The following is a 26,539-nucleotide window of genomic DNA, read 5'->3' as shown; positions in this document are numbered from 1 at the left end:
GCATGATAGGGCAAGCAGAATATAATGTACCAATGATTGCTTTTCCATTGAAAGCACAAACGGTTTCATTTTTCCTGTCATCTCAAATAAGTGTTAAAGAGGGTTTGGAGGCTATTGTGTACGTTCCGTATGCTAGGGACTTACAAACACTGATGGCCACATTAAATAACCATTAGTGGCTCGGCTTAGATCATTGCAACATCCCTCCTCTTCAGAATTTATTCTTTGATTTAAAGTGAAAGCAATCTGTGACTGCTTTCATAAAGTCCTTCGGCTCCCTCCATTTTTTTTTCCTCAAACAAAATGCATTACAACAGTAATTTTATGACTGTTAAGATAACTGCCGTTAACAAGCACTTAATTAAAATGTACAATAAATAGCAGGCTGCAGTCTTATCTCCTCTCATGAGCTCCCAGCAGCCTGAGACTCCAATGCACAGCCCTGCTGTTCCTCGGCTTGTTTGCAGATTAATTGCTTTTCTGTCTGGCAAAAGCTGCTTCTCCTTCAGCCAGATCGTAAATGACCAGATAGGGACTTTATCAATCAAGCTACTACTTTCTGTGATCACTTCCATTCAACACCTTCTGAATTTCGCATTGAGAGGAACAGAAGTTATAGAGATAGGATTTAACATCTTAGTTTTTGTGTGCTTGGAATTTACGATAGTGCTGTCACCATTTGACACTGTTAATCTTTACATACAATACCCTTGGAGCAAGGCTGGTTTTGTTCCTGAGCTGGAACTACCCCTTGTAAGAATTGTGAAGAATACATATGAAACACAACCGAGATGCTCTCTGAAGAGCAAGGTTACATCTCTTCCATAATCTGTATGCACTTGCTGATGCGGCTCAGCATCTCTCTGTAACCTTGGATCCTGACCAAGTTAGCAGTTTACAGTTACATTAATTGAGAACTTGTTTTATTGTGATTACTTATCATTAATATGTAGGCAGTTGTCTGGAGATGTCAGCCATGGATAAGGGCCCTGGTTTGGTAGGTGCTTAATGTGCCTTCAGTGAAAACCTAATTACGCTCAAAGCAGGTTTTGTAAAATCAGAAGTTAGAGTTTTCCTGTTTAGACTTTGCCTATCAACAAAACCCTAGTGCATATACATTTTGGGAAAAACAGCTGTTTGCAGATGAATTGTGATTTCTGAATTTAATAAGATAAGCTAAACAAGTCTAATCACTGTAGAAATTCTATTCTTTTTACCAAAAGGCTTTAGAGAACTACTCCTGCTACTTGCAGAATACACAGGAGTTACAAATGTAAATATGATATCAGAGTGCAAATGTACTGTAGTCCACTTTTGAAATGCAATCCTTGAACAGCAGTAGGTATGTTGTTTTCTTGTTACCTGCTCAGAATATAAACAAATCTCTAATTTACCAGGTTTATCTCACATGCTGAGCAAAGGGAATGGCTTCCATTTGGAGTTCTAAACATGCACCGTATAGTAACTTTGAAAATACACTATATTAACTTAAGGCTGGCTTCTGAATACACATGAAGCTGCAATGTTAAACATAATTTGTGTAGCTGCTTCAGTGTCATCACTAAGGTCAGTATTCTTAAACTAAACCAAAATACCTGCCCACCGCCTTGCACACTATTCTCTGAATGCAGCAGCCCTGTGAACATGTTTTGTTATTGTTCTTGGTGGTTTTTTTTCTTTCTCCTCCTGCCAGTCAGAGAGGCAAGGGACTTTCCTCATGGAAAAACTTATGCCTAGGAGAACCTAAATTCAGGAGTTCCCTGACAGCAGTGTGTAGATTTACTTTAGCTTCCTCTAAGGACATTTGGAGCATCTTTGCAAAGGGTCTTTTCCCCGTCTGATCTCCTCTGAGTGGTCTGCTCAGAGTTTCATTCTTAAAACACATCACCAGGAGCTAATTGTAACCAAATGAAAAGGAGAGTAGTCCTTAACAGGCCACTGCAGCCACCGCCGTTGGCAGATGTGCTCTCAGACAGTCCCTGAGCAGATCCATCAAGGGACTGGAGGAGTGAGAGTGTTGGGGTGAGTGATGCACATGTATCAGTGGAAGAAAAAACCCCAAAGCAATGGGGGTGTTCTCAAGGCACAGGGATGAAGAAGCTGCTGTTAAGGAGTTGCTATAAAGCTGCTAAAGGAGAAAATACTCAACTGTGTGGAATCCTCCAAGCTATTTGTCATGGTCACTACACTGCTACCACTTAAATAAGCAAACAAACAAGCACAAAAGATAAAGACAAGAAATAATCACCGAGCATATCAGCAAGAAGAGAATGCAGCCCTGTGAAGATAGTAAAATTACATACATAGGTCAAACCAATTTGCACTGTAATCCCGCTGCAGCTGAATAGCCCCAATGTAACGTGTGTATGCATGGACATTTGCAGCTCTAATGTGGTTATGACAGAGGAATGTTATTACCAAGGTGCTTATGTGCACTAGGGTCACAACAGCATTTACATCTCATACCTGTAACCATTAGGTGAGCAGACAGGTTCACAGAATGCTCCTTTGAAGGAGGGTGATACAGAATAGACTACCATGTTTCTGTATTTTTATGTTTTTCTTATTTAAAGAGGATTTATTCTTAAACTAGGCCTTGCAGTTACACAGCACTCGCATTTTCCCATGGCACCTGTATGTTTGAAATTCTGAATTCTTATCAGTTTTCCCTCTGCTTTTACGCGTCAGTAAAGATGGGATGTTTTGCTCTGGGACATCTGATGTCTTGAAAGAAAATTTCTGCTTGAAGTTCAGCTGGTGCTTAATTTAGTTGAGTTGGCATTTATGTCCTATGTTAGTAACGGGCTGAGTTTTCTTGGTGAAATCTTTTTTATTTCAGACTCTTTTCAGAAAATTTCTTCAAATGTTTGGTATCTCATTCTCTCTTTCTCTCCCTCCTTCTAATGAGGTGTCATTTGTCAAAGCTTTGTCCTGAAAAATGAAATGACTCAATATAGACTGAACTTTTTCAGATCATTTCACACACATTTGAATACTGCCTCAAGAAACTATTTCTCATAAGCCAGATTTCTATGCAACTTGTGATATGTTTCTTTGCATGTGGGAGAGAATAACATTACGGACTAATGGGGCAGGCCCACTAACAGAGTACAACCACGGTTGGTTAATCCAGATCATCTCACTCCACTCACTATAGCATGTGTGTTTTAATTTTTTATTACTTAAGAATTTATTTTGAAATTATGCTGATTAAAAAATGTCATATTTCCATCAGTACCCACATTAATTCAACCTTGTAAAATTTACTTCACCCACTCAGCTGGGTGGAGTGACTTTTTTTATAGATGAGCAGATGTTATAGCTGAGCTGTCAATTTTTATATTACTTCATTAATTTATTCACGAGAAATGTTTTAGTCCCAAACACTCCACTGTGAACAAGTGGCAAGATTCCTGGGTTCTGTAACACCCTGGAAATTCAGTGATATCTTCTTCATATTCTGAAATGGAGACATTCTCAAATCTGACATAAGCAAATGTAGTATGTAGTGAACATTGTTGTATTTTGACATTGTGTTCAGCATGATGGTCTCTGCTGGTTCAGCTGATTGAAGCAGTCTTTACCTGTGCAAATCAGTGTAACTCCACGTAAGTCAATGAAACAATTCAGCAGATGAGGTTTTCTTGTTCTCTTGCAATATTCTCATTTTAGCCCTCCTGATGACCTTTATTCTTTCTGTCTCCATCATCGCATAGCAAGGGTACAATCCTAAAGTACAGAGTTTTTTAATTACCCTAATGTGTTTGATAAATCCCATTTTATTATTATTTATTTACTTAATATATGCATCCTCAGTTTGTGCAAATACCTCATAGCAGTTATGGTAGGGAATGCTGGAGGACTGGGCACTCGAGAAGAACTAATGACAATTTTGTAACTCGAGGGAGGCGAAACAATTTCAGAATGTGGCATTAGCACATTGACTAAATACTTCTACATGGAGAAGTAGGTTTTGGGAAATACTGGGGATTCTTTAGGTTTTGTAGTTATCAGTGAACATGTCTTCATGTAATAAACGTGCATTTTGTAGATTATTTTCACAGTCAAAATAGCTGACAGTATTTTCTTAATTTATTTTTTTTTTAATTTGAACGCTCACATCCTGGATTAGAGTTGTGCTGTAAGTGGGCAGCTCTGGGATGGGTTTTGTTGTAGAGCAATGCACAAACATGTGATGGAGCACAGTTGTTGGGAAACTTGGATGCAAAGCATACTCGGTATGGTGATGACAGCTTTTTTAGCTCTACAAGGGCAGAGCTACATACTGCACAACCTCCAAGTATGTATTCAGAGCCCTACTCAGCACTGCTGATGGCATTGTGGAAAACCAAAACCACCCTTCTTAATGCAGCCAGTGTTGAGAACTTCATTTCCTTAAAAAGAAGTCTGGAAGACTTCCCAGATTATATATGTGTGTCTAACTTCAGAGGATATGACTGTACTAAGACACTATGAGTAAAATTAATGGTAGAGGGCTTTCTTGTTCTCTTGCAATATTCTCATTTTAGTCCTCCTAATGATCTTGGTTCTTTCTCTTTCCAACATCATGTAACAGGGGTACAAATCCTCAGGGAAAATAAACATGGACGTTGATTCCTAGTTCACTCAAGATCATGTAATTTGGGGTTGATGAACAACAAATGGTGAACTTAGGTAGACTAATTCTAACTGAATTCTCATTGAGAACAGAAAGTAATAAGAATATTTAAATTCACTTAATTATACACTTACCTCACATTTCAACTGATTTTTATCTTAATAGATTTTGTGGGGAGCAGACACAAACAATGGTAAAGGGGCTATTTTAGTGACATTTGTAACACGGTTGTATGCTGGAAAGATTTTAAAGCTCTGCTAGGGAGTCTGTGCCACAAAGGCTGGACCAGAAGAGGTGTCTAATTTAGAAAATGTTGTTTGTGTTACTTCTGAGGTGAATTTAAGATGTTTGGTCACTCCCTTATCACTGGTGGTTTATCAGACATAAATCAATCACACTTTACTTTTCAGAGATTGTTTTTCAGTAGAGCATTTAAACACATTACTTGCTTTGCTGAGCTAAGGTAAAAGTCAAATTTTGGCTAGAAACCTGGTTTCCAGATATTTTCAAATTTTGGTGATAATTAGTCTTTATAATGAACCAACACCATTCCCCTCAAAATGAGCGATGCTGAACTTTGAGGTGATCAAAATGTGCATCCTTTTCTGATTTGGTGCATTGAAGAGTACTTGCAGTGTGCTGATTTATTAAAGATTTTTGTATTTCACCAGTTCTTTGGGTGTTTTTTCCCCTACGGGAAATCTTCATTATGGTTTACATTTAGGCTGAATTCACGTTAATTATTGCTCTTCTCCATGACTTATTTCTGCCCTCTGGCTGATCAGTGGTCCGTGGTCAGCACTCAGATCTCCAAGAGGCCTACAGCACGTAGAACACTTTGACATTTAGGGAGGTCCAATTGAAGACGTTGGAAGGACTATTTTAACTCACGGGAGAGCATTTCATTCCCATTTACATTCAGATTCTTTAAATAATTGTTATTTACTTTAAAAAAAGATACTTTTCAAACCTGTTTTGCGTGACTGGTCTCTACTGTGTAGCAACCAAAGGGGAATCACCTCTTAAAACTTCTCCCCTGAATATTAGCTTAACTTTCAGTTCTTCTCTCTCTCCTGTGTCTGTGAGTTTCAGAAATCTGAGATGCTACACCAATAAGTGTATTGAAGAAGTCTGAGATCCTACACTAATAGAAATCTTATGACAAGCAGAAAGTCCTGCTAAGATGACACCTGTAACAACTTCCACTGAGAGAGATTGTCCCAAAGAGGCATGATTTCCAAGTGACAGATACTTAATCATCTTCTATGGTAATGAGGAGGAAGCATTAGCTTTTGTCTCACAGTGATATTTTTGGATCAGACAATTTGCATCCAACCCAGAAGCTCAGACACAGAATTCAGGATCTGAGGAAAAAGTTTGAATTGAGATGTGAATTTTGCTAAGCCTTCCTGCTTTTAGATTTGATACAATCTGCCACTGGTGTTTCCAATCTGGCAGATTTTCAGGCACCTGTGTTAGGTGCAGGCACTGACTTAAAAGACCCAGGTGAATTTTGGTCTGAGTAATCAAAGTGATTCACTCCCTTCCATCCCTACAGGTGTTGTGGAGATGAGTGGGCTCCTTCTAATCACAAGAGAGCAAGGTCAGGAGTGTTTTCTTCCATGTCTTTTTGCCATAACAGATACTATCTGATCTGGTGCGCTTTGATCCTGAAAGTGTTAAGCCAAAATTCCTGTGTTTGGTGTGGACATGTGTAGGTGAGATGTAGTTATGCATTGGTGTTAGATGATGATATTTTTGCTGTGCGTTTTTTCATCAGAGAAACAGTAGTTGCAGTGGTTTTAAGCTGCGTGATGTGATATTCTGGGAAACAAGTTCCGTTAAGGCAGCCTGAGGACTACAGTGGATATTAGTATTAACCAATTACAAAAAAAATTTGACAAATTAAATGTCAACCCCTACCCAGCTGTGGCTGCTGAAATTCAGATCCAGATGCAAGATTGGCATCTTGTGTGTCTTTGCTATGCTGAAACACAGTGGCAAAAAGCAACGATATTCTCCTCAGTGTCTTAGCTAGCAGTTAATCGAGCTCTGTGTCTCAAATATCTCCTCAGTGATCAGGAGTTCTTAACTGCTCACATTTTTCATTTCTCCCATCACCTGAGAAGTCTTGTCTATTGTTAAATCAAGCAGCATTGACTTCCTGGTAAAATAAGATGAAACAAAGCAAACCCTTTTTCTTGTTCTGTGAGGTCTGTTTAATTTTAATTCTGTTGAAAAATAGTTTTTATAGCTCAGTTATGAGTGGAAAAACTGGTGTCGCTTTGTACAGCATTTCAGTGCCAAGCTCTTAAAAGCAGTGCAATTGGAAATGGTAAAGACCTGGGAGGTCACCTAATAATGGCTACTCCCATGCAGGATTTTTCCCTATAGTGTGTGCGTATGTATATTCCCTAGAGCTTTACTAAGTCCCGTTTTTTAAAACTCTCCGTTAACAGGGCTCTACTTATTTCTCTTGGGAAATTATTGCACATGGAAAAGGTTTCACAAGAAATTTTTCCTTAATAGGAAAATGATACATCAAAATTCAAATTACTGGATTCAGTTACTAATGCAGAGGTCCTTGGTGAAAAGTTTTGCTCCCTTACACAAACTCGTCTGCTGCTGATCGCGTTTCGTCTTTCTGAGCACTGTCCCTGATGTTGGTATGTCTGATCCACCACTTCTTTTCTCAGTGGGCCTGACTCGAAGTCACTTGATTTTAGCACCCCTTTTCCTGGATCATGGTGCTACTTGGAGTAAAGCAGAACAACGCTGTTTCTTAAATTCACTGTGGTGAGTGACCTGTGTCTGCTTCCAGACACAAGCTGAGGGCCCCAGGCTGAGTGCGGACATGGGTGCAGGAGGGACAGACACACGTTTGACTTCAGGGAAGCAGTGTCACCCTGAGCAGTCACCAAGGAGAGTGGTCCCTTCCCCTGTCACTTGCATTTGTCCTTTCTGCTGGTCATTTATTTTTGTTCTAACATGATGTAATGAGGGGGCTTGCTTCAATCCAGGGTCAAGTCCTGGACTGAGTATTAAAGAGGCAGGTTTTGTGATTCATCAGGATTCAGTGTTCAGGAATATCTCCTATATGAAAGAAGAAGCTCAGTAAGAATATAACGAAGAGAGGCAGAAGGCTAGAGAAACTTAGACCTGCAAACTAAGCATTTGGCAGTTGGTTCATATCAGCATTTCTTTGAAATGAATTTGAACTACGAAATTCCTAGGTTCGCTTCTGTTTGTAGCTTGTAGGAGTATAGAGGAGTGTAAATGAAGTCAATGGAGTTATGCTGAGTTTAATGTTAAACATCTCGGGTAGTGCATCTATTTAATGAACATGTATGATTCTTGTGAAAAGAAACCCAGTGATTTCTGCTTAAAAAAAGAAAAAGTTATTCCATTATGCTCTTGTTCTGATAATTTTATGCCTCTCTCTTTTATCTCTCATTTCTATTTTTAAAACTTCTGTAACCCCTATTGTGTGCTTCAAAGGTGTAGCCAGAGTTCCAAATTTGTACAGATTATTCCACTTTATTATCCACCTACCATCAAAGGGCAGCCCCGCTGGGCTGTGGCAAGCTGGATCAGCGACACTGGCTCCGTGCAGTGTTCTGGGTATGGAAAGTAGGAAAGTATCTTATAGTGAAGGAGAGCAATGAGGGAGTTCAGTAGAGAAAATGGAGTTCCCGTAGTGGAAATTTCTACGTGCTCTAGCTTTGGTCAAAAGTGACATTAAATCTTCAGTGCTTAAGAAGATCTTCAATGATGCGTTAAATTCAAAGGTTTCTACATTTAGAAGTTTTGCTTTTGTTATAAAACTTGTTAGAACCCTTTTTTTTTCTTCTACTTTGCAAAAAACCTGCAAGCTGCTTTCTGTAGAATGGCACAGAAGCTGTGGATCCCTTAATTTCTTGCTTAAACACCAACATTTTTACAGCCTTGTTTAGCAGGCTTTTTTTTTGGTATATCTACCCTGAAAGCCTTCCCTAGAGAGGGCTTCTTCCACTGTCTGTGAGAATTCTGTCAAATGCTGCCCAGGGTCTCGTTTTTCTTGTCTTGTGTATTTGTATGGCTTATACAAACATAGCAGATTAATTTTCTGCAAAATCAAAGAATAATAATTACAGACAAAGGCCCTGAATCTGTTAATCTGTGTATTTCATGTTTCAAAAGTAGATTTTGGAGGAATTGTTGTCTAGTGGCTCCTGTTGATGTTGCCTGGCTTCTGGGTGCTCAGGGCCATGATTAGAGAAGAGCTGTACTTCTGTCCCTACCCTCATCTCAGTATCTCCTTTCAGGTATCAGATGTACATTCACCCCTGGAAATGGGTTTCCATTCGTGTCAGATCAGGTCCTGGCCTGTCTGCTTGAGTTCATTCTGACAGAGGTTTTCTTCAAGAGTCCGCCTGGTGACTAGGTGTCCATCCATCCCAAAATCCATTTTGCCTTTGATTTTACAGAAGCTAAGGAAAATGGTAAAACATCAAACACTTCATGCACGTCTTCTGTTGATGACTGGCCACTTCTCCCTCTGTGGTGGCCCAGGCAGGCCTTTGCTGAACTCTTAGGGTATTACAGGTCTGAGACCACCACTCTTCAAAGAAGAGTTGTTCCTGCTGAAGAGAAGCTTTTTTATTAAGATGTTGCGGTTCCTTTTTCTTGCTCTGCAGAGAAGTGAGTTATCTTGCCTCATTTATTACTGCTGTGTTCATTTTTTACAGATAGCCCTCATTTAAGGTTAAAACCAAACAGTAAATGTCCCAAAACATATGTCAATATTCTCTAATTGCTAAGGGACAAGGCCAAGGCATTATACTGAGCACTTCTGAAAAAAATAGGCCCAGGGCATCTTGAGCTGGTTGCTCCCAAACCAGTAGCTGTTTCTGAAAAACCAGCTGCATATTTCCAGCTTCTTTTTAACCTTGCTGAGTGTTAAATATTAGCCTCTCTCCAAGACAGGCTGTCAGAGGCAGACAACTATCTTTGTACAGCCACCTCCTCAGGAAGCAATCACCATACCTTTGAAAAACTCCTTGGCCAAGTGGGTGTTAGCATTAAGTGCTGGGCATTTTAGAAGGTGGTGTCAAGAAGAGCATAGGACTGAATTCCACACCTGGGATTTGGAAGATTCCGCAGGAGGCCAAAGGGAGGAAAGACAGCAAAGCAGCGGAGAAATTAAAATCAGTTAGGTGTAAAAGGAAGAGCAATGACGATGACTGAAAATAGCACAGGCCCCAGTTGTGAAGGTAATTGTGACAAGACATAGCTTACTTTATATTCCAGGATGATCTGTTAAAGGCAGCTGTGTGTGAGCATCCCTAAAAGACCCTCTTTTAGTCTTAACCTGATCCCCTGGTCCATGTGCCTACAATTAAAAACAGAAGTGAGGCCTGTGATGCTGCATGAAGAGTATCTAAGCCTGGTGTGCTAAGTCTGTGTCCTGTATCTTCTAAGGTGAATAGGGTGATATTGTTCCTCTAATTTGTCGTCTATAGTTTCTAACGGTTTGCTGTTTTAAAAACAACAACAGTCACAAAGCCTGGAAGAGCTTCGGATTACAAGATTCTGTGGAAGAGCTTTGGCTGGCTGGTGTTTTACACAGACTAATATAGCTTTCCTTGTGGATTTAAAAAAATCACCTCTAAGGCAAAGGACATGAAATGACCAAGGTTTTCCCTGTAGTTCCTCTTCCGTTCTTCTAGGTCTCTAATGTAAAGATCATCAGGCCTAAGGTTATTAATTGCTTCTCAATTAGCTTGAAATCCTCTGGATCTAAAGCTTGTCCTTTTTTTTTAAAGCTCAGAGGGTTTTTTTTGTTTTGTTTTTGTTTTGTTTTGTTTTTTTTAATCGCCTAGCACTATAAGAAGTGTGGGCTTGGGGTCTTTATTCAAAGTTAAATTAAAAATCCTATATTTTAGTTGGGGAGCTGCATTCTGTGTACAAGCTGTCTCATTGCATGTACGTCTGCGAAGCTCACTGCGAGCGGGTGCCTGGCACCCGCTGCGTATCAGTAACTGTATACAGTGATGTGGGCTGTATCATGTATCCCAGCTGGTATTTCAGCCTCCTCTTAATGACTGAAGAGTTACAATTGGACAAAAGGCCAATTTCAAGTTTGACAATTTCAGTTTACGGGAATCAATGCTGAACACAGAGCAAAGAGTGCAGTGTTGTTTGTATCTGTGTGTATTCGACAAGGGGGCAACTTATTTTCATAGGTTAAAAATGGACATTTTCCACATCCTCATATATAAAATAGATAAAAAGTGAGCTAACCTTGAACCTCTTCAGCTTGTCTCCTGTTTCTGTGTAGAGGCTCTGCTCCTTTAAAGTGTAGAGGAAGAGCTGTCCATGTTAGTGAAGCCTTCCAGGACATTGGCATGGTGTGGACTGATGTAGGTACATTTTCATTTAAAGCAGGAGTCTATCTCTCAGTGTGTTAAAACTGCGCCTCGTCCTGTGTTCTCACTTAGATAAAGGAACTGGAGTTCAGCTGGCACCGGACTCTACTATTTTGGCTGATAAGGCTTAGTGTAAACAAATGCAGGTCTGTGAATTATCTGGCATGAGGATCAGTTAGGGATGCTGGCTTCCTATAGCCTTAATCTAGTTGGCCTAAATGATTTATAAACTGGCAACATGATAAATGTTGTTTTAAGTGGACAAATCACATTGAAGAGGTGTAACTTTCTGTCAGTATGTAACATGACCGCTTCTCTTAGGGGAAGAATAACAATCACAAAGAGCAGTAGGGGTAACAGGATCACAAGTAGGCATATTCCCTCTCTACAGCATAAATCATTAGAAGGGCACTTCTTTCTTTCCTCTTTGCTTGTCCTTCTTCGTCCTTTCGTCTCTTTTTTTGTTGTTGTTGGTTTTTTTGGTGCTATTTTCTAGCACTTCCATATCATTTTGGAAAGCTAAACCCTCCACTTGATTTGTGCTGCAGTTTCTTCATAAATCTATGAAGCTTGTCTCCATCAAGCTGTATTTTCCATTAAAATATGGTTCCCAGGTGATTTCCAATACTATGAAAAACATGTAGCCATAAGTCTTTCACTGATTGTTTATTATCTGTTTAGGTGCTCCTGAGGATTTTGACAGCTAGGACTTGTATCATATGTAAAGTAATAAAAGTGGATGTCTTCAGCATCACAGGGATAGCTGGCCTTTCCTTTCTGTCTGCCAGGGCTGTATTTGTTTTCTGTGTGTGCTGTGTTTTGGTTTTTTTGTTTGTTTGGTTTTTTTTTAATGTCAAACTTCGGATCTGCTCCAAATCAGGTCAGTTTAAACTTTGTGTTTTCTTTCCTATAAGATGAACAAAAAAAAACCAAAAGAAAACCCAAACAAAACACAACAAAAGCTTTCCTGTTATAAACAGCACAGGAAGCGGTAACAAGAAAGCTAGTATTTACTCTGGTGGAGGAGCAGATTTACTGTAGCTGGTTTCCAGCACTGACACGCTGTTCCCCCTCTGATTGCAGGAAATGCAGCAGGACATTCTGTATGTCTGTCTTGGATATTTGTAACAAGCATGTTGTGGGATGCAATGTATGAAGCTCCTCACAGCAGCTGCAAGAGGTTAATGCTTTAAGCTACTGGTTTGTGGTGAAGTTTGTGAAAACTGATAGGAATCGGTTAATAACGTCTATCTGTAGGGAAAAGTGCAGCTCTTTTGCAGGCGAAGTTCCCTCTGGCCTTAAAGGGAAATTTGCATTAGGATTACAGGATCAGCCCATGAGTAAGCACTGATTATCTGGTAGTACACAGTAAGGCTGGGCAAGGAATAAAACCTTACCTAAACTCAAACAGCATACTGGGAGTTCAGGTCATCAAGTCTATGTATACCACCTCTATTACCAAAAGAGATGTTGCACTATCCTCCGTGCTGGCTTACGCGATGCATTGCAAGAAAAACCATAGCCAGCCTGGCAGGGGGCTCTGGAAGACTTTTGCTTAGGAAAGTTTGACAGGGATGGCCCCATCACAGAGGGAAGGGGAAGAGGAGACTGCCTTGGAGCTGGGCTAGGGGATGAGAAGCGGACTAGCAAGTATTTGCTGATCAGTAGGACGGGGAAGTATTGATTATTATTATAAAGCAATGTAGGACTCAAAAGGAAAATAACTAATAATTATTAGCAAGATTTGTAATTTAAAAGTTGGCTTTATAAGAAGCAAGCAAATGATTTACTATGACCAGGAAAACTACCCAGCTTGGATTCCAGTGCTTTTATAACATGGAATGTCCTCTCCCAGCCCTGCAAAAAGATGTCCTTCCCAATGGTATTCATGCAGTGGTTAAGTAGCTTTGATATAACCTTGGGTTTGCATTGTATCTTCTCCAGTTGGACCTCAGAACTGGTTGTCCAATGAGAAACTACCGTTTCCTAAATGCTTGGTAAAGCACTTAATTGTGAAAATAACTAGTTTACCTCACAACATCAATTTGAAAAATTACTCATTAATTTTTGAGGTGCAGCCGCCTTCCCTGGAGGACAGAACTACTGATCTCATCTGTACCTAAAACCTTGGCTTTGTTTGCTAGCAGGCGTGTCTGATCTGCAAATGAAATTTGGCTTACAGTCTCCGTTTCCTTATAAACACCCTTGACTGCACCTTTGGCAGAACACATGATAATTAAACAGTTGTGGCTTATACTATGCAGGCTGAACAGACCTGGCAGGGAAGAGTTCAGATGACTAGCATGCCACACAGAAATATTATGTTTCCCTCTACTTTCCAGTGGCATTTACTAGCAAAGTAAAGTTGAAACTCTCAAAGAGCTATGTGAGCTTAAAATGTTTGGGTTTGGGGTTTCTTTCTTATTATTTGCTTAATATATCATTATTTAAGCCTAAATTATCTATGCAGCTGGTAGACAAGTAAGTCAACAGAAACAGAGCACAGGGATTTGAAGGAGCTGGGATCTGAATCAGAACCACTACCTGAGAAATGCTTTCTTTACCTACAAGAGTTTTAAAGCATCTAGATCTTTTTTTAAAATATACTAAATATACTGGATGGTTCAAATCCTCCAGAGGCAGTTAACAGCAGAGTTCCACCAATGCAAATCCCATCGATAGATGTGCTAGACACATTTTTCACTGTTTGAGATTATACTTTCTCAAAACTGAAATAACTTCAACTGCTGCAAACTGATTTTTTTAGTAGGTTTTTTAATATATTTTGTTTTCAAAACAAAATTTTGTTGGATCTTTGTTTCCACTGGATGCTGGCCATCACTGGTTAAGTAATTCCACATGGAGACCTCTCGTTTCCTCAGTTCTTATCTTCCACATTGCTTGTAGCCTACAGAATTGTTGTTCTCTACCCTCAGTCTCGGCTGTAGGGTTTTCATGTTCTGAGACTCGGCCCTCCTTTTGTCCACAATGTTCAAGGAATGTTCCAAGGCATACCAGGGAAATTGAACCGGGCTGTCCTGAGGCTTCCCAAAGCTGTGCATAAAGTGTACAAAGGTCCTTCATTCCAGTAGTTGACTGGCTTCCAAATTTACTCCCAATGTGTTCTTTCATCCTTAGTTTATAATTTTAGCACTGATTCACTCCTGAAATGAAAACCTCTTAAAGAGCAAAGGCTGATGCAGATAAAACCCTCTGGGTTATGATCCATTCATTTAGAGCCAAATGGCCTGCTCGTTAATGTCATTTGCCTTATGACCAATTACGAGATATTTCCTTATTAAGCAGAAAATCACTTTTGCCCGGTGTTGTAAACTAGCTTAATAGCACTTCACCTTCTTACGCATCATAGCAGTTGGAAAAAGAAAATTGGGAACGTAGGGTTCATTTACTGGACATTTCAGCATTTGAGAAGGTCCTTTTATTTTATTTTTAAATGAAAGTGGATAGTCAGAATGTTTGTTTTAGCTCAGTAGAGACATTAAAACTGGAAGATGTCAGAGCTTTAGCTCTGACACTCTAAAAAGATGTTACTCCTGAACGTCATGGTGCTGTTGTTTTTGGGGTTACAAGACTGAACCCCCCAGCTTGAGAGAAAGAAAAAGCTTTAATTCACTGGTTGTCTTCCTTGCCCTGACCCCTCTTTCCGAGCCAGGCCTACAAGCTCTGTTTCCATCCATCTTAGTGCACCAGTCTTTCCTGGCTGGCTATGTGGTCCTCGTAGTCCCTGAAAGACTTAGGGTTTGGAAGCAACCTGCTTCATCCAACCTTGAACACCTGTGTTGCACCATTCTTTTTTTTCTAATGAAGTCCTGTGATTATATGGCCTGTGCTGTTCCTGTTGACTGTTCTGGGAAGTTTTCATTCTCAGCTTTCCCAACCCCAGATCATTTATTCCTCTTTTTCCCTTGACAGGGAAGGATGATTGCTCTATACTTTGGGTGTTTGCATGAAGCATTCAGTCCATGTTTACCAAATACACGTTTTCACAGTCTTAGAAAACAGCCTTCTATTCCTAGTTGAGCAAAATGTGTGCTTTTAGCCTGCTGTCCTAGAATATGTTCTTTGTGCCCTGAACTTCCTACTCTCCTTTTTCTATGCCTGTTTCAATTTGAATTTGCCCTAATTCTGATACCTTAGGTGAGGGGATCCATACCCAGTGCTCCAGGCCCACACGGTACAGAAAATTGCTCAGTCTTCCTGGGGCTGACATGCCGTGACTCGTGTGCTAGGATTGTGTTTCACTTCTTTATGGCCACATCACCAAACTTGCTTGCCACCTTGTGAATGACACATACGCCTCGGTCATCCACTGTCACTGCCAACTGAGATGTTCACACTTCACTGCAAAGTTATTATTGTTATTAGTCCCTAAAAGCATTCACTTTTTACACTGTTATTTTTTACCACTATTTCCAAATCTCTAGTTCATCCTTTTGTTCTTGTGGAAGAAGCCCAGCTTTCCCTGTGTACTGATAAAGCCTTCTTTGAGCTGAAGCAGAGTTACCCTCTCACGTTTGTAGTTTGCATTTAGAAGAATCGACCCATTACCTCCAGTGAGATTGGGGTCTGCAGTAAGATAGAAAATGTGTGGTCAGAGGACGTACCAAGAAGATCTCTATAGCTGGTTGCAGAGCGTGAACACAGTTACTTCCAGATACATGTGGAATCTGGAAGTAGCAGGTTACAGCTAATATACTCTCACAGTGCCTTTGAAAGAATGCTGTGCTCTGGACTAATCTATCTGATGGAATAGGATGAGTTTCAACTACTAAACCCTCCCTCCTGAGGCCAAACACTTTAAAGTAAGATCTGATGCAGATCCTTATCCTAGGACTGTCAATAATGTCTTCAGAGCACGTCACCTCTTTTTCCTTTCAAATGTAGTTTATTCATTTACTGATGTTTCCAAGTCAGCCAGCAGTTAATATACAATATTGTGTAAATTGGGTGGAGCTGATTTAATTAATAAATAGCACAGAGTTTAGTTAAAAATTTACATTGGTGTTGCCAGTGACAGCATGTGAAAGTCATAACTAGGACCCCTCCCCCCATGCACACACACAAAGATGAAGAATTTGGTTATAAATTTCCCAAAGATTAAAGCTGAGATTCTTTTTGGTATGTCTTCTGACTCTGGAGCTTTTGTGTTCTAGGCTTTTCTCCACTGCTGTGAGCCCTAACAGAAACCTCCTTTGTTTAACTGTTAATTGAGATTCTCGCGTAAGCTCACTTGGCTACAGGGCTTGCAACTTTTTAACGAATTTAAACCAACAAAATCCAAGAAGATACAGTGAAAATAATGAAAAAAAAATACACCACCCCCCCCTACAAATTTGATCTTCGCATAGATAGACCTGGAAATATTTTTCTCTTTATTTCTTGCCATCACCAAAGTTATTTCCGCGACTGGTGATGCTTCTGAGTAATATGTGGGGTGCCGCTCAGTAAGAAGTTGGCCTACTTGGCACCAAATGTTTGAAATGTGGGTTTGATGCTGCAAAGGCGTTCATGCACATAGGCACTACCACCACCGCGCAGTTGCGCCTCCAGGGTTGGGTTTAATAAAGGAGATGCAGCCTGAATTGTGGTAGGACTGTGGTTTCCATTGTCCAGAATCACAGGCTTTTGCATTCCTTATTGTATTTATGAAAATTATTTGATGCTGTGAATAATTCAGGGAACTTCAAGATTATTGGGCTGGCTTTTTAATCTTGTGTTTTGTTTTGCTTTTAAACACATTCATTTTCAAACTTGTGGTTTCCAAATGGCAACAACTGTCATTTCTCTCAGGCATAACTCAATTAAGGGAAGTCTCATGACACTTCATATTTTTTGGTTTATATGCAGAAATTCCCTGTCAAGAATAATAACGTTTTCTGGTGCGAGTTCTTGGGTTTGCAAACTTGGAATGTGTTTTCTATGGGTCCTCATCATTTTTCATGCTAGGGTGAACGTTCCTGGTTTGGTCTTTGAATATTTGTTAAAGCAAACACAAAAAAAGAGGTGAAAAGTTAGTAAGTATAAAAATGGAATGAATGTTACAAGGAATCTCGAAGTATTTGCGCGGCACTGGCTCTTGCACATCCTCTGCTTATGCCTGAACAATTGGTCTTACTTTAAACATTCACATTTGAGCAGCTGGATTCATTATTGAACCAACTATCAAGAACCAAGGGATATGGCCTTTATCAAATTTAATAAACCTTTGAGGACTGCAGAAAGAATACACTTGTCTTTAAAGATCAGCCTGTTCAAATGAAAACTAAACAGAAACTCGGATCAAATTCTTGCTTGTAGATGCACTGTGAAAGCCAGCTGTTCGGTGTTTTGCAATAGAAATTAGTAATTTTAACAAAGCATTATATTTCTTTTGATGGCCTACAATGTTAATTCTCTCTCTCTCTTTTTTTTTTCTTCTTTTTTTTTTTCTTCTCCTTTGACATGGAGATCAGAATCTGGCCTATATGTTGTAATAGGGTAAGAGGAGTATACAAATACAAGCATGTCTAAATATGTGAATACAAGTCAGGCTATTAATTCAGAGTGCCTTGCCACATTTATTAATGCTCTATGTTATGAGATTAAAGCTATAACATAGAGTTATGTGAATTATAAATATCTCTTTAGCAAGTCACATATTAACCATAATAATTTTTAAAGGGTGGAGTGTAATTTATTGAACATTGTAAGGAAAAATAAGGTAAATGAGTTAGCTCAGGGGTGGGGCGGCAGCAAACTGCTTGTGGAGACTCTTACTCCCTGAGGTGATAGAGGTTAAATGCATTACAGAGCTCATAGGCTTGCTCCCTGGAGAGAAAGGGGGCCAGACGTTTCTAGCTGACATGTCAAGGACACCACACGTTTGCCCTCCTGACTAATGGTAAGATACTGAGCTGATAGCAAGGTTGCGGTGGCAATTTTCGGAGAGAAAAATGGAACACAATTAGGTAGCTCCTAATTAGAGAGGAGGGCAATATGCTGGGACAATCTTAGCATTTCAGAGGGCCACTAACTGAAGGCATAGTGAGGCCGAGAACACTAATGCATTAAAGCATTAATGGCCAAGAAGGCATTTTAGGTGGAGCTTCCACAAACAAGCATTCTCCAGTTTAACTTTCAAAAGGAAAGCTTGCACATCAAACTCAGGCCTGGTCCTGCGCTGTTGAAACCAGTGTGCTTCTAACAACTGGTTACACAAGGGTTTTCTCTAGCGAGTTTCCACTCTAAATCGCTAACTTTACTTAAGAGTGGTGGGACAGATACGTAGAAACAGGAGTGAGGGGTACACTGCAGTGATGGAGGGTGGATGTGTCGATGGATATGCACACGAAAGAAGATGCCTGGGGAATGATGGGATTACTGTGTGAAGGAGAGAAAGTTGTAAGGAGATCAGAGTGTAACAGTGAGTAAAGGGAGGACTTGGAGTGGGCAGGTGGCAGTGCAAGGAGGGACAGGAACTAGGGAGGAGCAGCCCTAGTTGATCCCAGTGTTGTGACTCAAAACAAAAGTTATTTTACATTAAATTTGGGAACTCCAGACTCTTTAAAAAACACACAACTTGTGTGGTGGAAACAGAGATCTTCTAGCTAGCAGATGCTGTACAGTAAGGCATTAATGAGGCTTGGACCTGGAGAAACACAGCAAGCCAAAACTGTGATTCCTACTTGCAAAGCTTTTACTGCAGCTATTTTAAGTCTCATCAGAAAGTGATTTGTTTCTTTTAATATCCCTCTAACATCGCTCTTCACTAAAGTCCCAGGTACGGAGGGGATTACATAGGTAAGCAGATAGTCATAGAATATGGAGCATGCTCTAGGAGAGCGATATTGCGTCTTTATGAAAAATCTCTTGACAAGTCTTAGACATTTTCCCGAAGAGCTTGATGAAAAAATGAGGACATGATAAATAACATGAGAAATAGAAGGACTTAAAGAGCAACTCTGTTCCAGTACTTTCTGCTGCACTGAAACAGACCTTCTAACAGAGGAAGTGAGAAAGTGAAGGCATGGGTTTTACGTGTTGGCTAGAACTGGTTTTGAGCTTAGCTGCTTGGTAGCAGAGATGTGCAAAATGTTGCAATAGATCGCACTGAAAGTTAGGTAGGAAGGAAATGCTCCATTGATTTATGTCCACGACACTCACACAGCAACAAAAAGCATATACCTGCTGCTCCTCTGCCAGGCTCCTGCCTTTCCAGCTACCTCTCTCGCCCAACAAGCCTCAAGAATGCACGCTCCCTTAATCCTCTGCTGGGAGGTTTGGGGCTTGGTGGAAGAAAGGACCTTTCGCAGAAGGAGGGAGGGTTGTTTGGAGAACGAAATTCAGTAAACTCCAACCTCCAAGTGAACCTGCTGGGGCTGATTTGCTGCCAGCCCCTGGGAACAAAACTGCAGCACTCAGTTCCTGAATCCCATCAGCTCCCACAGCCTGGAGGGTTCACACTGCTCTATCTGGCACCTCTTCCCATGTCAGAACAAGGCATTGTGTGTGCGATTTCAACATGCTTCTGGTTTTGTTCTAACTGCCAAGAAACACTAGTTGTGTTGTTATGAAATGATTGAGGAGTATTTGCTCATACAAATTATTTGTTTTAAGAGTTTAGTAATTAAATGTCAACACACAGTGTTGGTGTCTGAAAAGCTCTTGGGTGAAAGCCCTGCTCTGACTTGAAACTATAATACACTGTTTCTCTTCTCTCAAAACAGATTTGTTTGAAACACCCTATTCAGTAGAAAGCATCTCGCTGTAACATGCACGGTCTTTGGCCTTCAAAGGCACCCTTGTGCAAAGGGCGTGTTGCATTAATTTGTTCAGCCAATTTAGGGTGTGTGGCATTAATTTGTTTGGCCAATTTGTTTAGAATCTGGCAGAGCATAGGCACCCAGTGCAATGTCTGTGCATAATGCCTGTGTCATCTCTACACCAGATCTCAAGAGCAAGAGATTTACTGCGCGATGCCTGGCCACACCTTGAGTCCGTGCTCAGGAGAAACAAAGGTAGGAACTGAAGTGAAAAGGTGCTTGTTGAGGGTGAGGATGAAAATGCTTTTTTGTACTTTGAATGACTGATTTCCACACTCACTGCCTGAGCTGCAGGACTAAGTTAAGGTATGAGTGCCTTCACTGCCATCACTGGCTGTGGTCACCTGGGACACAGCGGGTAATAATCATATCCATGGGAAGCCCTGCTTTACCTCAATGAAAAGCCACACACAATTCAATATGAAATGATGGCATTTTGGTGCAACAGTGTGTAGCTCACTGCAGATTGTTAATGCTGTGCCCATTGAGCTTTTGATTTGCATAGAAAGAGAATCATAGGATGGTTTGGGTTGGAAGGGACCTTAAAGATCATCTAGTTCCAACCCCCCTGCTGTGGGCAGGGACACCTCCCATGAGACCCGGCCGCTCAAAGCCCTGTCCAACCTGTTCTTGAACACTTCCATGAATGGTGCATCCACAACTTCCCTGAGCAACCTGTTCCATGCAGCCCAGGATGCGGTTGGCTTTTTGGGCCGCAAGCGTGCATTGCTGGCTCATGTTGAGCTTCTCGCCCACCAGAACCCCCAAGTCCTTCTCCTCAGGGCTGCTCTCAAGCCATTGAGAAAATAATTCATTTTAATCCTATATAATTTTGTATGCTGCCTCTCTCTTATTCTTGTTTCCTGTAATGCTCGAGATGGATGGCAATATACTTTCCAAAATATTTATTTGAAAGGATCAGCTAGTTATAATTAAAAAATTACAGAGGTGACCAAGGTCTTATTTAAAAGTAAACAACATCGTTCAAAATGTGAGCACCCATGGACTTCAATGGGAGCTTCCAGCCATCCAGCACTAGGCTTTACATTGAACTGTTGATGAAAATCTTTGTCTTAATTTTCTTTTTTCCTGAACAGGCAACAAAGCCTGGGATTAGAGCTGATGTGAAAGACTGTAGCATTTTCTATTTTCCATTAAAATTTATTTTTCACAAAAGACTACAATACTAGGTAGTTTTCTTCAGAATTTAGGCTAAATGTCTTGAGATTTGTGCTGTCATTCTGGGAACACATCTGTATTCTGAGAAAGACAGGCGGTGAGGGCAGTGATACTGTGGCAGAGCTTTTGCTTGACTTGAGTCAGATTTTTGACCCTGCATGTCTACGCTGCTGAATTTAACAGAGGAGGTAAGTGCAAGAAAGCGTACCAGATCTAGGTGTTTATCCACTCAGACCTTCATATACACATATATATTGTGAGCTGCTGTCAAACAATGGAGTAGGGTGGGAATTTTGTGAAGTTTGTAAAGAAGTCCTCACACAGTGCTTTAGGAAAACATGTACAAAGTCACCAGGCTTATTCACTGCGCACCTGGGAGTGAGGTCTCCCTGAGATGCTGGGGACTGTAACACCTGCTTTCCACAGCATGTGTGAAATACCGAAAAAAGCAGGCATGCAGAAATGCTCCCGTTTCCCAGAATAAGACAGCACATTTCAGAGTGTGTTAAGGATACTAACGGATGACCTACAGTGAGCTATACACTGTACTATCTAAAGCCAAGGGCTTTATGTCAGGCTTAGAGATTTTTGAATGGTAATACACTTTTCAAAGAGCCTCAAAGTAATTAGCCTTTCGCTCCAAGTTGACACACTTACACTTTTAATATCAGGAATAAGGAAAAAGACTAAGGCTTCTAACCTCAAATCCATAGCAGCTTAGGCACTTTCACCTCACTGGTTTTGTTATGACAGCTCTTTGTTTGGCTGATAGTGAGTGGTGTTTTGAATGGAAGTGCTTTTGCTGCGTGCTTTGCTACTTTCCCGTAATAAGGGAGGACTTGGAGGTTATGCAGCAAGGTGCTAATTGACATTAACACTCAAGACAGGAAATGCTGACACAATTTAAAATTAACATCCTGTCAATATACTGCTGACCTGTGTTAAATGTGTGCTTTGTCAAACTTTCAGAATTAGATTTTAATACAGAGACGGTCTAATGCTGGGAGCATTGCTGGTCTTGAGAAAACTAAATTTAATACAGTGAGAAGTCACCCAACTGTTTTCCATTTTAGCTTACCTTTTCTCAAAGAGGGAAAGTTAAATTTTGTCCCCGAAGGTCAAATATATATAAAGCAGTTCAAGAGAGCTGAAAATGATAGTGTATTTGTTCATGATCAATTACTAAAAGAAACTGTCCTTCAGCTCTCTGTTTTAAGAGTTGCCTTACCAATGACAACGATTCCTGGAAATGGATTTTACAAAAGACTGCAGTAGATATATGGCATCTTGCACCAAACCAGGCTGTCCTGGTAACCTACCTATGAATTAAAATGAAAAAAAGGCTGACAGAAAAAAAACACACAGCAATGGACCATAAAAGTGGCTTCTTTGCAAGTGCGTTATTCACTCCTTAGCAAAGCAACTGTGAGGATATTTGCACTTCCTAGTGACTCCCAGAAGAATTGGAGAAGGGAAAATAGTATCATGGCACTAGTTGTCCAAAAAGATAGTAATCAGGTATTGTGGTGGTATTTATCAATTGTCATTAAAACATCCACAAGTAATCTTACAGCACAGTGCAGCTCTGGGATGATGCTGTACTTTTCCTTTTGTTTATGGATGATAGTAGCTAATTTCATAATAAACTGTCCCATGGAGTGCTCACATGAGGAGCTCTGGTGGTACTTGCACAGTGAGTGGCCCACTCACTAACTGATCTGTGGCTTTGAAGAAACAAATGGTGCTGTTCGCTGTCAAGCAAGTCAGAGCCTTCACTTTGGAAAGGTGGAAGGCACGAGTCAGAATTATGCCAAATAAGAGAAACAGAGCACGCTTGGGTGTGGTCTGATCTGTGGAGAAGGCTGTTTGCTGAACATTAATCAGAGGTTGTCCCAGGCGTTAGGAACAGCACAAAAAAAGGCACCACGCCAGGAAAAGGTGATGAAGAAAAAGGAAGCAATCAGAGGGGAAGATTGGGCTGCGTGGAAGGAGCAGGAGGTGGAGCGAGACAGTTTGAAATGAGAGATGTTGGTAAGGGCAGACCTGTGCAGGCTCAGGGAGTGTGGAAATGTTTCAGGAAGGTGGTGCAAGCTACATATCACTCCTGGCAAACTTTCTCTAAGAAAACAGTAAGTGGGTGGCCCGTTGGTATATGCGCTTCCCACTGACGGTTCCTGGGAGCAGGCCAATATTGTGTGTTGCAGTTAAGGTTACAGCGAGACTGGAAAAATATTGGCGGTAGCCCTAGTTCTGCAAATTGTTTGCACAGGGCATCTATTGCCGTTAATAACCGAGTGCTCTAAAAGGCAGCTGTTCCAGATCGTGTGTGTGAAATGGGGGAAGGTGCTTCCACAGGGAGACACTGCTCTACTGGAAACTGATTCTTTAGAGTAGTTGCCCCATTAGGTGGAAAATCTCTAAAACAACAGCCACCGGCTGATCTTATTCCATGTTACAAGGTACCAGTTGGGCTTGTAGGATGGCTGCTCTGAGCTGTGGGGGAAGAATATGAAAAGTGTAAATGGAATGCACAGTAGAGACTTGGACCTTTTTTCTGAAATCGTTTGGTGAAGGACTCTCACAGCAAGATAGTCACCATCAAATGGGCTGTGTTTTTTCTCTGTTTCAGTCCCTTCCTGCAAAAAAAAAGGATTCTGATTTCCCACTTTTTTTACACAAAAACTAGAACAATTTCTTAGTAAGGAGCTCAACTATCATGGTCACACTGTGCTCTTGGGGAGAAAAAAAATTGCCTTCCACTACAAAATGTTTACATTGGCTGCCGAGGTTTCTCCTGATTTCCTCTGTTGGGAATGAATAATTAAGAAGTGAACTGAGAGGTGAAAAAGGCCTCTATGTGTTTAAGTCTAATGTCACAGCTTTCCAAGGACAAAGCTTTTAGCACATAGAAAGGTTTCTCTGTCAAGCAGATGAATTCTATAGCTAAGCAAGACGCCAAGAAGAGGAGTCAAACAAAGCAGAGAATTCCCAGTAGGAAGCTTTTAGTATGCACTTACGACAGGTATTGCATGAAATGGATGCAGAGCACACATATGTGGGACACACAGGCAACACACATAAGGTGTTAATAGTCTAAGCTGATGCCAAGGAAGAAAAAGAGCAGACAGGGTCAGCTACTGTTTCCTGAGCTAAATGTTCCTTTTCTTATGGTGGTCAGAGCCAGGGGTAGTTTTACAATGTGCAAAACATGCACTTGTAATTAAAATGAAACTTGCACTGACAGAGAAAGGGGATGGCGAATGTTGACCTCACATGCTGCGTCTGTAGAGCATTTGGGGACACATTCTTTCAGCAAAAGTGATGTTGGCTTTTGATATTCTTTTTTAATAAAAGCTGAATGGGAATAAAGTTCTGTGTTAACTTGTATGCACTGCAGGAAGCCATTTCTCAGGAGAAGGCTGTGCTGATGGTACTTTAGAATAGAGAACTACCCCTCCGTATTTTTTAATTTTCCGTCCTATTTAAAAACAGGCATGTTGCCATTGCTTGTAAACAGTGGAAATTAAAACAGTAAACAGGAGAAAGAAAAAACAGAAAGGTTTTACTTATCTGTTCTGCTTGTCTTCTGCTGTTAGGCTTTTCAGTACTATGTTCATATAGCTCTTCAGGCAGGTAGGTTCCCAGTGTGCCTTACTAACACATCTACCCAAGTTTGGCTTGTAAATCCCTTTGGAGATCTGCCCTTTTGAAATAAGACTCAGAATGGGAGGCACTGAAAACTTTGTCCATTTTCAGATGCACCTTGGCTGATATAGGTGGGTCTACAGAGAGAAAAGTGTGGAATTTCTGTGTCAGAACCAATGTGCCACTGATCCTCCTTGATGGTGGATGGAAAGGCAAGTCTGTATGAATACGGAGGCTCAGATCCTCAACTGCTGAGTTGTGGCTTGAGCTGTGCTTTTCTGCTTGCCTGGGGGAAAATCTCTCCCCTGGTCTTTTGAATTTAAGATTACTGGGGAGGACGGGAAAGTCTGCTCCCTGCTCCCAGCCCTCCTAGACTTTTTAATCTCCTGCACTAACCAAAGAATCAACAAGTATATCATCTTCCTCGCAGTGAGATAAGATCCTTTAAGAGGCAGAGCACTCTGCTTTCCAAAAAACTCATGCATAATAGGTTAATTTAGAGCGTGCAGGTATCTGGGTATGTTGGGCAAATGGAGAGCTGGAGGGATTCTTTTTATTCCTCCCATTCTCTTAGTGTTGGCTGGTGAGTGCAGGTTGAACGTATGACTTTACATTACGGAGCACCTCTCCATCACCCGGGCCTTTTGTCAATTCACCAAATGTGACAATTACAGCATTTCAGAGATGAGACTTTCTAATCCTATTACTCATTCATCAACCTGCGGATGATAGCAGAAGCCAGATCGAACAGTGCCAAAAGAGCAGTGAGGAGCCTTCTCCAGTGCTGTGAAACTAGGCTTAGCTCAGGCACAATAGGTGTGTAATTTAAGGTTTTGTTGAGCTGAAATCCAATCACATACTTGACTGGTAGATCACAGAAAGACACAGACAAAAAGAATGAGATAATTCTACCTCACACAAACGCTTGAATCCGGCTTTGACTTAATAACAAGTGTGTGATCAACCTTACACCGTTTCTTTCTTTTTTTTTTTGTATTTGAACCTAGAGATGGAATGGCACTGAAATACTTTACCTACTTGGGTATCAGCCAATAATATTTTAAAAAAAAATACCAGAAGGAAATGGAGGAACTTGCTTAGACAAATAAATGGAAAAAGTACAGATGCTCATTATATGAAAGATAATATGAAAATTTAACTTCTGGGCCTAGCTCAGTGCTATCTTGTCAGCATCTGGTACCTATTGCTTTCCCAAGGATGGAGAGGATCTAACAGAAATATGAGAACAAAGCTAAAAAAGTCAAACCTTGACTATAGAAGGAAAAAGTATACTGTGAACCTTACTGTGCTCTCTCTTTTGCAACTAAAATACTCCTTTTACATTGTCCTATTTCCGACACATGCTGCAATTGCAAGAGGAATGGAGGGAGCTCTCGTGGGTGGGTGAAGTGGGTGCCAAGGTGCTGCAGCCGTGTGCCACTGTAGGTCACAGAACCATGCCCAGGAGAAACAGGAAAGTGGATTCACTCAGTTCTGTGTTTAAAGAGGTAGCTTTTCATTAGATAGTGTATTATTTAGATTCGGTCTTGTAGAGGAGAGTGTTCAATACAGCCTGCTCAAGGAGTGGCCTTTATATATTAACAAAATAAAGTGTAGAGCATAGAAGTTAAAACCTTTGGTAGGAAAACTCTCTGCAATAGGAACACTCGTGGGTCCATCACCAAAATCGGTGCTGTTCTTCCATATGGTGTAGCAGTCCAGCTTCTCTGGCCAAGTAAAAGTCTTCTGTCAAGACCAAACTTCAAAAAACACATGCCCATAGTTTTGGTGTCCATCTCGAGCTTTTTGAATAAATTCAGTGGGATTAACAGTGCATGAAATTTGTTACTAGCTTGTAAGTCTCATGA

At 40.7% G+C, this 26,539-nt stretch overlaps 1 long non-coding RNA gene across 2 annotated transcripts in view; it reads left to right on the top strand.

Annotated features, from left to right (window-relative positions):
• LOC128909257 (uncharacterized) overlaps positions 1-26,539 on the top strand; it is a 74,805-nt gene that overhangs the window by 26,378 nt on the left and 21,888 nt on the right. For both annotated transcript variants that reach the window (XR_008466311.1, XR_008466310.1), the window contains exon 4: positions 19,973-20,042. This is a non-coding gene — a long non-coding RNA (uncharacterized LOC128909257). The remainder of the gene's footprint in view (positions 1-19,972; positions 20,043-26,539) is intronic.

The sequence above is a fragment of the Rissa tridactyla genome, chromosome 4 (genome assembly GCF_028500815.1).
Source record: "Rissa tridactyla isolate bRisTri1 chromosome 4, bRisTri1.patW.cur.20221130, whole genome shotgun sequence".
NCBI lineage: Eukaryota > Metazoa > Chordata > Aves > Charadriiformes > Laridae > Rissa > Rissa tridactyla.
Note: the sequence above shows the minus strand (reverse complement) of the source record. Positions and strands in the feature narration are given on the sequence as shown.